Source organism: Phalangium opilio, unplaced genomic scaffold (genome assembly GCF_054372755.1).
Source record: "Phalangium opilio isolate 3A_F unplaced genomic scaffold, DU_Popi_V2 ptg001170l_1, whole genome shotgun sequence".
Taxonomy (NCBI): Eukaryota; Metazoa; Arthropoda; class Arachnida; order Opiliones; family Phalangiidae; genus Phalangium; species Phalangium opilio.
The window spans coordinates 25,756-38,659 of NW_028324255.1; positions in this window are offsets into that span (position 1 = coordinate 25,756).

Sequence of the window (12,904 nt, forward strand, 5' to 3'; positions counted from 1 at the left end):
AAGAGGACAAAGGATAATAAACATGAAAAATAAGAATTATGTTTACAAAGGTCTTCTCTAATATGCGCCGCTTCCCAGTGATAGTGACGGTGAAAAGCTACTATACAGTGGTCTAGAGCTCCCTTCATTCTCCTATTTCCAAACAACCAATGAATCAAGAGACATTTGCAACGTCATTGTGTGAAAAACAAGTAGGGCGGTATTTCGCAGTTAGTTTGAATTTCAAAATATCTAACGTACTTTTCCTAATTTTAAACGTTTTAATTCGATTTTTTTGGGCACACATAATTTTAGGCACACATAATTTTAGGCACATTTTTTTACCTAAAACTGCCCTCATCTTGTACTAGTCGGAAAACATTGATTCTATCCCTTTAATTTGAGAATATAAAATGGTGAATTTGAGAGCGAGATTTGAAATTTTAATAAAATGCAATGTTAAGCTTCTTAGAGATTAACATTACGATTTCCGATTGAGTATAAATAGAAAATCGCTGACGGGATTATCTTTACATAAAATCGTTCTGAGTTGAGACACAAAGGTTGTGCATTGTTGGAGAGCTCGAAATATCATGTGATTAAACCATTAAAACCCCTGTTACTGTAGTAGCAGTGCAAAAACGTCCTTGACAGATAGCTCCGTCGAGTGATGTACCCTTGATTTGCAGTTCAATCTTTTTTTTTTACGCTTAAATGATGTGCATGTTTATTGCTCTTTTTTTACTGTATAGCATAATTATTCACCCCTATTTCTACATAGTTGGATCAGTGCGCGTGAAACATCTGTGCTTTAAAACTGATAAATTCGACTATTTGTACAACAATTAAATGGTGAACACATTTACTTTGATTTGCAATCTGGGAACGCAGTACCCTAGGCTGTAACAACAGACACACACAGATACGGCCGAAACAGAACCCCCTCGTTTAGTGATTGGTTACATTTGTAGAGCTAAGCAAAAAGCGTTTTATTTATTAACTAATTTTTAGAATACGAGACAAAAATAAAGGAGATATAAGAAAAATCGTTACTGATTTTGAACCTTGGCATTCTTGACTATGATTAGCCCCCACCCAGATTAATAACACGAAATTATAGGTTTACAAGATATGTTAAATAAGTATGACACAAACTATACTTGTAAATGCTAGAGACCTAGTGAGAGCTAGTTCGAGAACGACGCGAGAGTTGACTACACTCGTCTTTGCAGTCTGCCTTTCTATTTAGTCTGTACTTAGCCTTTGACAGCACCTCACCAGGCGTCGCTTTAGCCTCCATCTATGACGTTTTAACTACGTCTCTTGAAGACAAACTCTCATTAACCACTGAAAACGTTATGGAACATATTATACCTTAAGATAATCCTTTATGATTTCTCTGTCCTGAAAAACAATGCGCATGTTGGGGTATTTGAAGATGTCATCGAAGGTGTTAATGTTGCGATCAATGTCCACCGTCAATTTTGTCGACAGGTTGGCTTTGAAGACTTCCATCAAAATGAAACAGCCGACGAAGTAGCTGGCCAAAATAACCTTCTTGGCCGTTTCGTACGTGTTCCCCGATAGACTGAAGGATTAGGGAAACAATGAGGCAATTTGAGAGGAGTTCATGAAACTTTGCACAGTGATAAATAACAAAAAACAAGAAGCGATATGTAGTTTACTAGTGAGAAGGTATAAATTCGCCACCTTTCTAGCTTTATCTCCAAACCAAACGTAGGTCCGGAGTTCATTCCCGCCCCAGCATGTCATTGGTTCTTAAAATCTCACGTCAGCGCGACGCGATTGATAAAAGCTACGTATTTTCTGACTGAGGAGAGGCGAAGTAGCCTGGCCTCCTTTTACGTCCCCCCCCCGTTTATTTCGAAATGGGGACTTAGACTATGGCGCGCGAATACTAAGGCATCTTATAACTTCTACCTAGTAAACTAGATATCGCTTCTTGCAGAAAAGAGGCAAGAGAAGAAAAGGGCTATTCTTATATATACAGGGTGTTTCTGATAAGTCTGCCATAAATTAAGGGGCGTGTTCTTTGGGTCAAACTGAGTGGAAAGTGTCAAAGAACATGGGGTGTACAAGAATTTGCAACGAAGATATGGCCCCCCAAACATTGGCCCCTAAAACAAGAAAATATTCGAAAATGTAGACTAAAACAAATTCAGCCTTATCAACTTGTTTAGAAATATGAGACAATTTCAATAGTTTCCCTCTAACATCGTTATTGAACTTTCACCTGGCAGAAGTGTATTAAATGAGTAGAAGTATGCCTACTCTAGTAAAGTAAATTCAAAGTATCATGGTACCTTTCGGTTGGTATTACTTTTATTCTTAACAAGTTAACATGGACGTTACAGGTATTGTTCAAAATGTCCACCAACGGCGTTAAGACAAACATGAATCCGTCTTTCGAAAGATTCTTGGACATGTTGGAAGATTCCTGGCATGTTCCTGATTGTTTGACAACCTTCAATAATTCGTCTTCGCAAGTCTTCCTCATCACGGACTTCATTCTTGTACACGATGTCTTTGAGATGACCCCAAAGATAGAAATCGCACGGATTTAAATCCGGAGATCTGGCTGGCCACGCAACTGGTCCTCCACGTCCAATCCACCTCAAATTAAACGTAGCATTAAGATGTTCTCTAACTGCACGGCTAAAATGTGGGGGTGCCCCGTCGTGCATAAACCACATGTCACGAAGTAATGCTAACGGTATGTCCTCGAGGAGTTCAGGTAAAGTGTCTCTTAAGAACGTGAGATATGCTTCACCATTTAGTGTGGGTGGAAGAAAATGCGGACCTAGTAAATGATTACCAACAATGCCGCAAAATACGTTTAAAGAAAATTGCTGTTGGTGACTTCTAACACTAGTTGCGTGTGGGTTTAATTGGCGCCATTCGTGGTGGTTGTGATAGTTCAGAATTCCATCCCGGGAAAAATGTGCCTCGTCGGTTACTAAAAGGACCCGTGGAAATTGATTGTCCTCTACTCTGGCCAAAAACCACTCGCAAAAGTCGATGCGTCTTGGATAATCTGCCGGGTTAAGAGCTTGCACCTTTTGAATATGATACGGGTGAAACTGATGTCCGCGGAGAATTCGCCAGACCAAAACGTGATTAACATGTAATTGTCGTCCAACTTGTCTGGTACTTGTCAAGGGGTCCTCATCGAACATGGCAAGGACGTCTTCCTCGATTTCCTCCATGTCTTCTGGAATGTCTCGCTCTCGAACGTTGTTGGGTTGTACTTGTCCGATGTCCCTCAAGCGCCTGTCAACAGCCTCGAACGTACGACGATTTGGTATGCGTCGTTGCGGAAATTGTTCCTGGTATCGCCGCTGTGCTTCCACTGAATTGCCCTGCGCCAGTCCATAGATGAGATGCATGTCTGCATATTCTGCATTGGTATACGCCATACTGTACTACCACACGTTCGTTCGAAGTGATACTGTGACGTTATCAACAACATCGCGTTACTTTATAGCAAACCACCGTTTAGTTTTTACGTTTGCGTCATGACTGTCAGCATTGTTTTTTATTCACTGACTTCATTCTTGTACACGATGTCAAAAAATCTTTGAGATGACCCCAAAGACTTTTTAGCAAACCACCGTTTATTGTTTACGTTTTACGTCCGAATTTTAGACTTACCGTTTTATACACGTTATCGCTGGGAATGTACGTTACGTTAATACTGCCAAAAATTTTCAACACTTAAGCTAAATGCCAGTAGGCCGTTAACTTATTCAAAATTTACCGGCCTTTCGGATATCCTACGAATTCATCAATGAACCTCTCTCCTTGACGGTAATATCTCAGTTCCATAGTTCTCTTCATGAAGTCATACTTGTTCTAAAATGAGACTTTCAATTTATTTTGTAACGCATATCGCCAAGAAAGATAATTAGGTCGTCACGAGTAGACCGATGCACGAGGTACAATGCGATGTCTGATTTCACACATATAGCTAACATGCTTAATTGCTTCAATTTTGACGTTGGACAGAGTTTATATCAAAATGGACCTGGTTAATCTCATCTCGAACTTTTATTGCACATTCACCAAGACTGTGGTCACTCACAGAAATTAACTAAACCACGGGTCGCGACTACCTTCCGCCAAACGCATTTTGCTGTTTCTGTCATTGATGACTGGAACTCTCTGCCCAATCATATTATCACTCTCTCTACCAAATCTGAATTCCGTTGCCATTTGATAAACTTTTTTCGCGCTACCTTATAACTTTTAATTCCCAAGAATGACAAAATTATTATTGTACCATTTTATATAGTTATCTTATTACTATTATTTTTTTCCTACATATACATGGTCTGCCTTAATCTTGTGTTATGTTATTTTGTGCCCTATGCTGTTGTATTTATTGCTCTTGATTACTTGCGCGTAAATTGTTTTGCCTATTTTTATATTTACACCCAATTTCTCGGCCAAATGGTAGTATGGGGCCTCCACGGATTTTTAAAAGTTTATAGTCGTTTCCTATAGTAAACGTGGTGGGGAACACGATGCCGTCAAAATGTTTCACCGCAAATGATTTTTTTCTTAAAAAAAAAGGTAGCACATATTACTTATGGTTGTTTTTATATTTGATATTTGGGGCGCATACACTTGTTTAGATTTTGTTTGGGATATTTTAGGTTCCAGCCCTACCATTGCCGCCGACGAACGTTCCAGCCCTACTATTGCCGCCGACGAACGTTCCAGCCCTACCATTGCCGCCGACGAACGTTCCAGCCCTACCATTGCCGCCTACGAATGTTCCAGCCCTACCATTGCCGACGACGAACGTTCCAGCCCTACCATTGCCGCCGACGAACGTTCCAGCCCTACCATTACCGCCGACGAACGTTCCAGCCCTACCATTGCCGCCGACGAACGTTCCAGCCCTACCATTGCCGCCGACGAACGTTCCAGCCCTACCATTGCCGCCGACGAACGTTCCAGCCCTACCATCGCTGCCGACGAACGTTCCAGTCCTACCATCGCCGCCGACGAACGTTCCAGCCCTACCATCGCCGCCGACGAACGTTCCAGCCCTACCATCGCCGCCGACGAACGTTCCAGCCCTACCATCGCCGCCGACGAACGTTTCAGCCCTACCATCGCCGCCGACGAACGTTCCAGCCCTACAATCGCCGCCGACGAACGTTTCAGCCCTACCATCGCCGCCGACGAACGTTCCAGCCCTACCATCGCCGCCGACGAACGTTTCAGCCCTACCATCGCCGCCGTTCACTGTTCCAGCCCTACCATCGCCGCCGTTCACTGTTCCAGCCCTACCATCGCCGCCGTTCACTGTTCCAGCACTACCGAATACTGTTCTAGGACTTCCATCGCGGCCGACCACTGTTCCAGCATCAGGCCCAGTGTCACCAATCATTCCGGTATCAATTGCGCTGCCACCCGCCTTTCCTCTATCTGCAACCAAACACATAAGCAGGCCAGACAAGCGAAGTAGATTCCAGTCCACCAATCACAATCAGGGCCAAGCCGACAGAACACGATTTGGACGTCAAGTCAAAAAGATTCAGAAACTTAATTTGTAAAACTAGATTCTTGTGTATAAAAAAAAAGTGCTGGGAGAAATATGTTGTATATTTGGAACTGAACTGATTTGAACTATGTAGAATAACATGTGAACTCTGCCCTAACTAGAACTGTATATAATGAAACCCGACTATGATTACCGACACTCGAGTAGTACGCATTTAACCATGTAACAACGACTCGTAACTTAACGAATGAAGTAACTCTTAAGTTAGAATTACATCGTGTAGATTAATCTACGAAACACAACAGTTAGGTTAGGTTAGTTTTAGGTTAGGTTAGGTTAGTTTTAGGTTAGGTTAGGTTAGTTTTAGGTTAGGTTAGGTTAGTTTTAGGTTAGGTTAGGTTAGGTTAGTTTTAGGTTAGGTTAGGTTAGCTTTTGGTTAGGTTCAGTTTCTATTAGATTTGTCCTTTTCCAAAATACTGCAATTTTCATAAAAAAACCTTCAAAATCATTTGCGGTGAAAAATTTTGGCGGCATCGTGTTCCCCACCTTGTTTACTATAGGAAACGACTATAAACTATTAAAAATCCGTGGAGGCCCCATACTACTATTTTACCAATTTCTCTTAAGTTGTTGTAAACAGCTTCGCTCCTGTATTTTTTTCTCTTTTCTCCTTGACAATTGTATATATGTACGATGCCCATTTACAAGTCACATTCAGGGCAATCATTCATTTCAATAAATAAATAAATAACGTTCCAATATCCCCAAATCATTTATGTGCCAACATATTGAGTTCTAGAATAAGCGTGTAATAACAAAAAGTGGGACAGTACACATTATATATGTTCAAAATTCGCATTGAATGTCTATTACCAGAAGAACGAGACAAAAACGGACTGATCAAGGACCATCTACCATCTTGTTAGTTCAACTTCATTTTCTACCTATGATTTTGACCCTTAGGGAAATAGTACACCTCTAAAATCGCAGGGTTGTTTACTATGACCGGCCTACTCGATTTGCGGACGCTTTCGCGTTTATGTTGAAGTTTAAGACGAATTAAACATGATTAGTATACTGAACACCAATAAAAATTAATCAAAATCAATTTTGAGCCTTGCAATTAAAGAATCTGTTAGTAAAAACTGTAAAAGTGAAGCTTCAAAATGCAGTGAAGCACAATCTGTTACTATACCGATAACCCTCTCGACGGTCGGCGGAGTTATCTGTTTTTTAACAACTACAGACACGTTGAGCGCGTAGAGCTACTATGTATTTCGGTTCCGGAATGCCGTAATTCCGCTTCCGGTTTTTGCGATTGCAAAATCCATCTGAAACAGAATATTATTTAGCATTTTGAATGCCCCACTTATTATTATTATTATCCGCTTATGGTTATTTAAAATGAATCCGCTCCAGTCTGCCAGCATGCCTTGTTTGCAGACTATTTTCTAAAACTCCCCGTCCCTAAACTAATTAGTTCGAATAGTACATTTTTAAAACACGGGTTTCTTTTTTGCGAAAAAGCGTTACAGCAACACAGCACGTAACATAATATATCATAGTTTTGTATAATTCGCACCAAAGCAAACGCGATACTCACACTCTGAACCACAAATCTCAAGGACTCGTTCATGGTATGCTCTGAGGTCCCTCAACTGACACGGACGTAGCGAATGAGGAATCACCTTGCGTTCCAACTTTGCGCTATTTCGAAAGAAACATACGGCAAGACTCTTAATTTTCGATCACGAAAACTTTAAATTGCTGCAAAAGCGAGACATGATTTTAAACCTTTGATGGTTATGTAATCCAGGCTTTCGACAGACGTTTAAAGAAGTCTTGCCTTCTACCACGATTTTTAAATTGAAGGAGCAATAATCTGCATTACAATAGTAGTTTTTGTTCGATTCAGAATTGACTGGGATACATCGTCACGAGTGAAGGTTGTAAAAAACTAGCAGAATGAAATCCTATAGCATAAGTGGATCATATTACCGCTCCCTATAAGTACTGGACGTGGGTTATGCTTTTGTAAACAGCGTTTCCTTCCAAGACATCCAAGCCCGCCATCTATAGCTCAGTTTTGCAAGTATAGTTTTCCCATTAACCCTGAACTGGAGTTACCTTAACCTACGGAAGTTCCGGTGGATGGTTATGGCTGTCAGCCCACCGTCAGTGTCTGGATTAGTGTGAGACTTGTTATTGCGTTATAATTTTATTTAGAATGACTTATGTTTCTTTGCTAATTACGAAAAACACCTAGGATCAATGTAACTAATTACAATCGCCGCATGCCCATATGCAAGTCCAATCTGAACACGATTTATATGATATTAAAAGCACTTAACCTTAAGCGCCTAAAATATTTTGTAAAACTGAAAAATATTGACCAGCATCTTTCGCAAACGAAAAACGTTAAAGCATTGAAAAAAATTTCAGACTAAGAAAGGAAACAAGTTTCTTTGTCGACGCACAAAACCTTTAATTAGTAATAAATCGGTCCAACTATCTCCGCTAAAAACCTTTAAATCGGTGGAACCTCAGAGCTGTATTAAGGATGCATTAAAAATGTTCTAGCATGATGAAGGCTATTTTGATCATTTGAATTCATATTAATTTCCTTTTCAACACAAGCGTTTAAAAATACCTATAGACCGCCAATTATTTTTTAAAATTGGAAAAATAAAGTGGACTTCAACTATTATATTATATAAAAAGGACTTGGTTTGCCCAAGCCTTAAAAACAAAATGATAAGAGATTTTCCAGTTGACTGAAGCGCGGATATTTTTTTTCATATAATTTTAAAGACAATCCGTATTTTACTACTCTTAAGAATTTAATTCAATATCCTGATTTTACTGGTAATGGATTTATTTCCTATAAAATAATTGAAATAAAAAATTACTTATCTCAGATTTTTCAACAACAATTCCATTTTCCTAAAACATTTTATCATAAAATTTATTTTTTTTTTCAAGGGAAAAGGGCTTTAACTTTCTAATAATTCTCTCATTAAAAACATATTATAAGCGGTCTATTCGACTACAAAAGGGAGGACTTTTATAACCTTTAATATATTTGAGAAAGGGTTTTGTTTCTTCTTTATGCACAGGCACAATTTATGGATGGTTTAGGGAAGATTTTAGAAGTGTTGGTTGAGTTGCATAAAGCAACACAGGGTAGCTTAGTTAATTCATCATAATGGTGAAACAAAGAGAGTAAAGCACACATGAATTAAAATAGAGTTTTTGCAGTTGGGGGGTCACAGATGACTAGAAATCAAACTTTAGTAGCTAAAGAATATTTATTTTCAAGAGACCTGGGTTAATTACAGTTGAATAGTCATGTAATCCATTAGATCCAATATTTTATATTGTTTAACCTTGAGGTACGAAATAGAAAAGTTCGTGTTTATGAAAACTTCTTGTGTTTGAAACCTTTCGAGAGGAAAATCCTAAGAAATTAGAAAAGAATGTCTCAATTAGATTAAATTTACACGATATCCCTTAAAAATAAATTTCATGATAAAATGTTTTAGGAAACTGGAATTGTTGTTGAAAAATCTGAGATAAGTAATTTTTTATTTCAATTAATTTATAGGAGATAAATCCATTACCAGTAAAATCAGGAGATTGAATTAAATTCTAAAGAGTAGTAAAATACGGATTGTCTTTAAAATTATATGAAAAAAAATATTCGCGCTTCAGTCAACTGGAAAAACTCTTATCATTTTGTTTTCAAGGCTTGGGCAAACCAAGTCCTTTTTATATAATATCTGTTCCTTCAGTCTTTAATCTATTATAAAATCATTTTTGCCTCCATAACGTCATTCATTCGAGGAAGTAAGATGTTCGTGAGCATATTGGCTCAAACCAAGGGTCAGTCATAATTTTATGGGAAAGTTTAAATAATTTGGTAGGCGATTGGTAACGTAATTCACCATTGATAGGCTAGTGGTAAATTAACTCACCTTTGGTAGGCGTCTGCTAAACTAAAGAAGTGGATAATTAAAATATTTGAATTAATGTAGGACTCTGGTTACCCTTAAATATGTCCTTCAAAGCTTTTACAATCACCCATTGGTTAGACTCACCATGGATTAACTAACGGATAGCGTTAGTTAATCCATGGACTTACTCAATAGTCTGCCTAAGTTAGGCAACTTTAGCCTTGGTCGAAACAAACATCTAAAATATAAATTAAAAAGGTATCTTAAGTAAAGAATTTCAACCGAGACATATAATTAAACGAAAATTAGACCCGTCAGTGAAGTTTTTAATAGATATAGCGTTATATTTATTGAAAAATATCATGTTAAAGTTTCAAGGCGGTGAAATGTCAAATTAGCATCGTCTACTGTAGACTAATGAGCAATTAGCGTCGTCTGCTGTAGAGTAATCTTTTGAGGTAATTAATTTTTAATTAAATTAACATATTTAGACTTAATTAACTTTGATGAAACCTGAAAAAGGCACAACTTGAATAGTTACTTGTTAAATTGAAAGTATTCCGAGGACCACTGACTACCCCTCGAATTTGGTTTTTAAATTGGTCCAGGCAATTTTTAAACTGGTATTTATCCTGTGCTACCGCCATATTGCCCACGCTGGGTGGCACCGTGGTGAGTTATATTAATTACAAGTTGGGAAACCAAAATAAACCTCTCCGAGCCGAGACGAATTTACTTTCCAAACACAGGTCCGCAAGCCAATGAGACCAACCGGAAATATACATATATAAATATATATATAAATCAAGGGGCGTGTTCTTTGGGTCAAACTGAGTGGAAAGTGTCAAAGGACATGGGGTGTACAAGAATTTGCAACGAAGATATGGCCCCCCAAACATTGGCCCCTAAAACAAGAAAATATTCGAAAATGTAGACTAAAACAAATTCAGCCTTATCAACTTGTTTAGAAATATGAGACAATTTCAATAGTTTCCCTCTAACATCGTTATTGAACTTTCACCTGGCAGAAGTGTATTAAATGAGTAGAAGTATGCCTACTCTAGTAAAGTAAATTCAAAGTATCATGGTACCTTTCGGTTGGTATTACTTTTATTCTTAACAAGTTAACATGGACGTTACAGGTATTGTTCAAAATGTCCACCAACGGCGTTAAGACAAACATGAACCCGTCTTTCGAAAGATTCTTGGACATGTTGGAAGATTCCTGGCATGTTCCTGATTGTTTGACAACCTTCAATAATTCGTCTTCGCAAGTCTTCCTCATCACGGACTTCATTCTTGTACACGATGTCTTTGAGATGACCCCAAAGATAGAAATCGCACGGATTTAAATCCGGAGATCTGGCTGGCCACGCAACTGGTCCTCCACGCCCAATCCACCTCAAATTAAACGTAGCATTAAGATGTTCTCTAACTGCACGGCTGAAATGTGGGGGTGCCCCGTCGTGCATAAACCACATGTCACGAAGTAATGCTAACGGTATGTCCTCGAGTAGTTCAGGTAAAGTGTCTCTTAAGAACGTGAGATATGCTTCACCATTTAGTCTGGGTGGAAGAAAATGCGGACCTAGTAAATGATTACCGACAATGCCGCACCATACGTTTAAAGAAAATTGCTGTTGGTGACTTCTAACACTAGTTGCGTGTGGGTTTAATTGGCGCCATTCGTGGTGGTTGTGATAGTTCAGAATTCCATCCCGGGAAAAATGTGCCTCGTCGGTTACTAAAAGGACCCGTGGAAATTGATTGTCCTCTACTCTGGCCAAAAACCACTCGCAAAAGTCGATGCGTCTTGGATAATCTGCCGGGTTAAGAGCTTGCACCTTTTGAATATGATACGGGTGAAACTGATGTCCGCGGAGAATTCGCCAGACCAAAACGTGATTAACATGTAATTGTCGTCCAACTTGTCTGGTACTTGTCGAGGGGTCCTCATCGAACATGGCAAGGACGTCTTCCTCGATTTCCTCCATGTCTTCTGGAATTTCTCGCTCTCGAACGTTGTTGGGTTGTACTTGTCCGATGTCCCTCAAGCGCCTGTCAACAGCCTCGAACGTACGACGATTTGGTATGCGTCGTTGCGGATATTGTTCCTGGTATCGCCGCTGTGCTTCCACTGAATTGCCCTGCGCCAGTCCATACATGAGATGCATGTCTGCATATTCTGCATTGGTATACGCCATACTGTACTACCACACGTTCGTTCGAAGTGATACTGTGACGTTATCAACAACATCGCGTTACTTTATAGCAAACCACCGTTTAGTTTTTACGTTTGCGTCATGACTGTCAGCATTGTTTTTTATTCACAAACGTAAACAATAAACGGTGGTTTGCTAAAAAGTCTTTGGGGTCATCTCAAAGATTTTTTTGACATCGTGTACAAGAATGAAGTCCGTGAATAAAAAACAATGCTGACAGTCATGACGCAAACGTAAAAACTAAACGGTGGTTTGCTATAAAGTAACGCGATGTTGTTGATAACGTCACAGTATCACTTCGAACGAACGTGTGGTAGTACAGTATGGCGTATACCAATGCAGAATATGCAGACATGGATCTCATGTATGGACTGGCGCAGGGCAATTCAGTGGAAGCACAGCGGCGATACCAGGAACAATTTCCGCAACGACGCATACCAAATCGTCGTACGTTCGAGGCTGTTGACAGGCGCTTGAGGGACATCGGACAAGTACAACCCAACAACGTTCGAGAGCGAGACATTCCAGAAGACATGGAGGAAATCGAGGAAGACGTCCTTGCCATGTTCGATGAGGACCCCTCGACAAGTACCAGACAAGTTGGACGACAATTACATGTTAATCACGTTTTGGTCTGGCGAATTCTCCGCGGACATCAGTTTCACCCGTATCATATTCAAAAGGTGCAAGCTCTTAACCCGGCAGATTATCCAAGACGCATCGACTTTTGCGAGTGGTTTTTGGCCAGAGTAGAGGACAATCAATTTCCACGGGTCCTTTTAGTAACCGACGAGGCACATTTTTCCCGGGATGGAATTCTGAACTATCACAACCACCACGAATGGCGCCAATTAAACCCACACGCAACTAGTGTTAGAAGTCACCAACAGCAATTTTCTTTAAACGTATGGTGGGGCATTGTCGGTAATCATTTACTAGGTCCGCATTTTCTTCCACCCAGACTAAATGGTGAAGCATATCTCACGTTCTTAAGAGACACTTTACCTGAACTACTCGAGGACATACCGTAAGCATTTCTTCGTGACATGTGGTTTATGCACGACGGGGCACCCCCACATTTCAGCCGTGCAGTTAGAGAACATCTTAATGCTACTTTTAATTCCAGGTGGATTGGGCGTGGAGGACCAGTTGCGTGGCCAGCCAGATCTCCGGATTTAAATCCGTGCGATTTCTATCTTTGGGGTCATCTCAAAAAC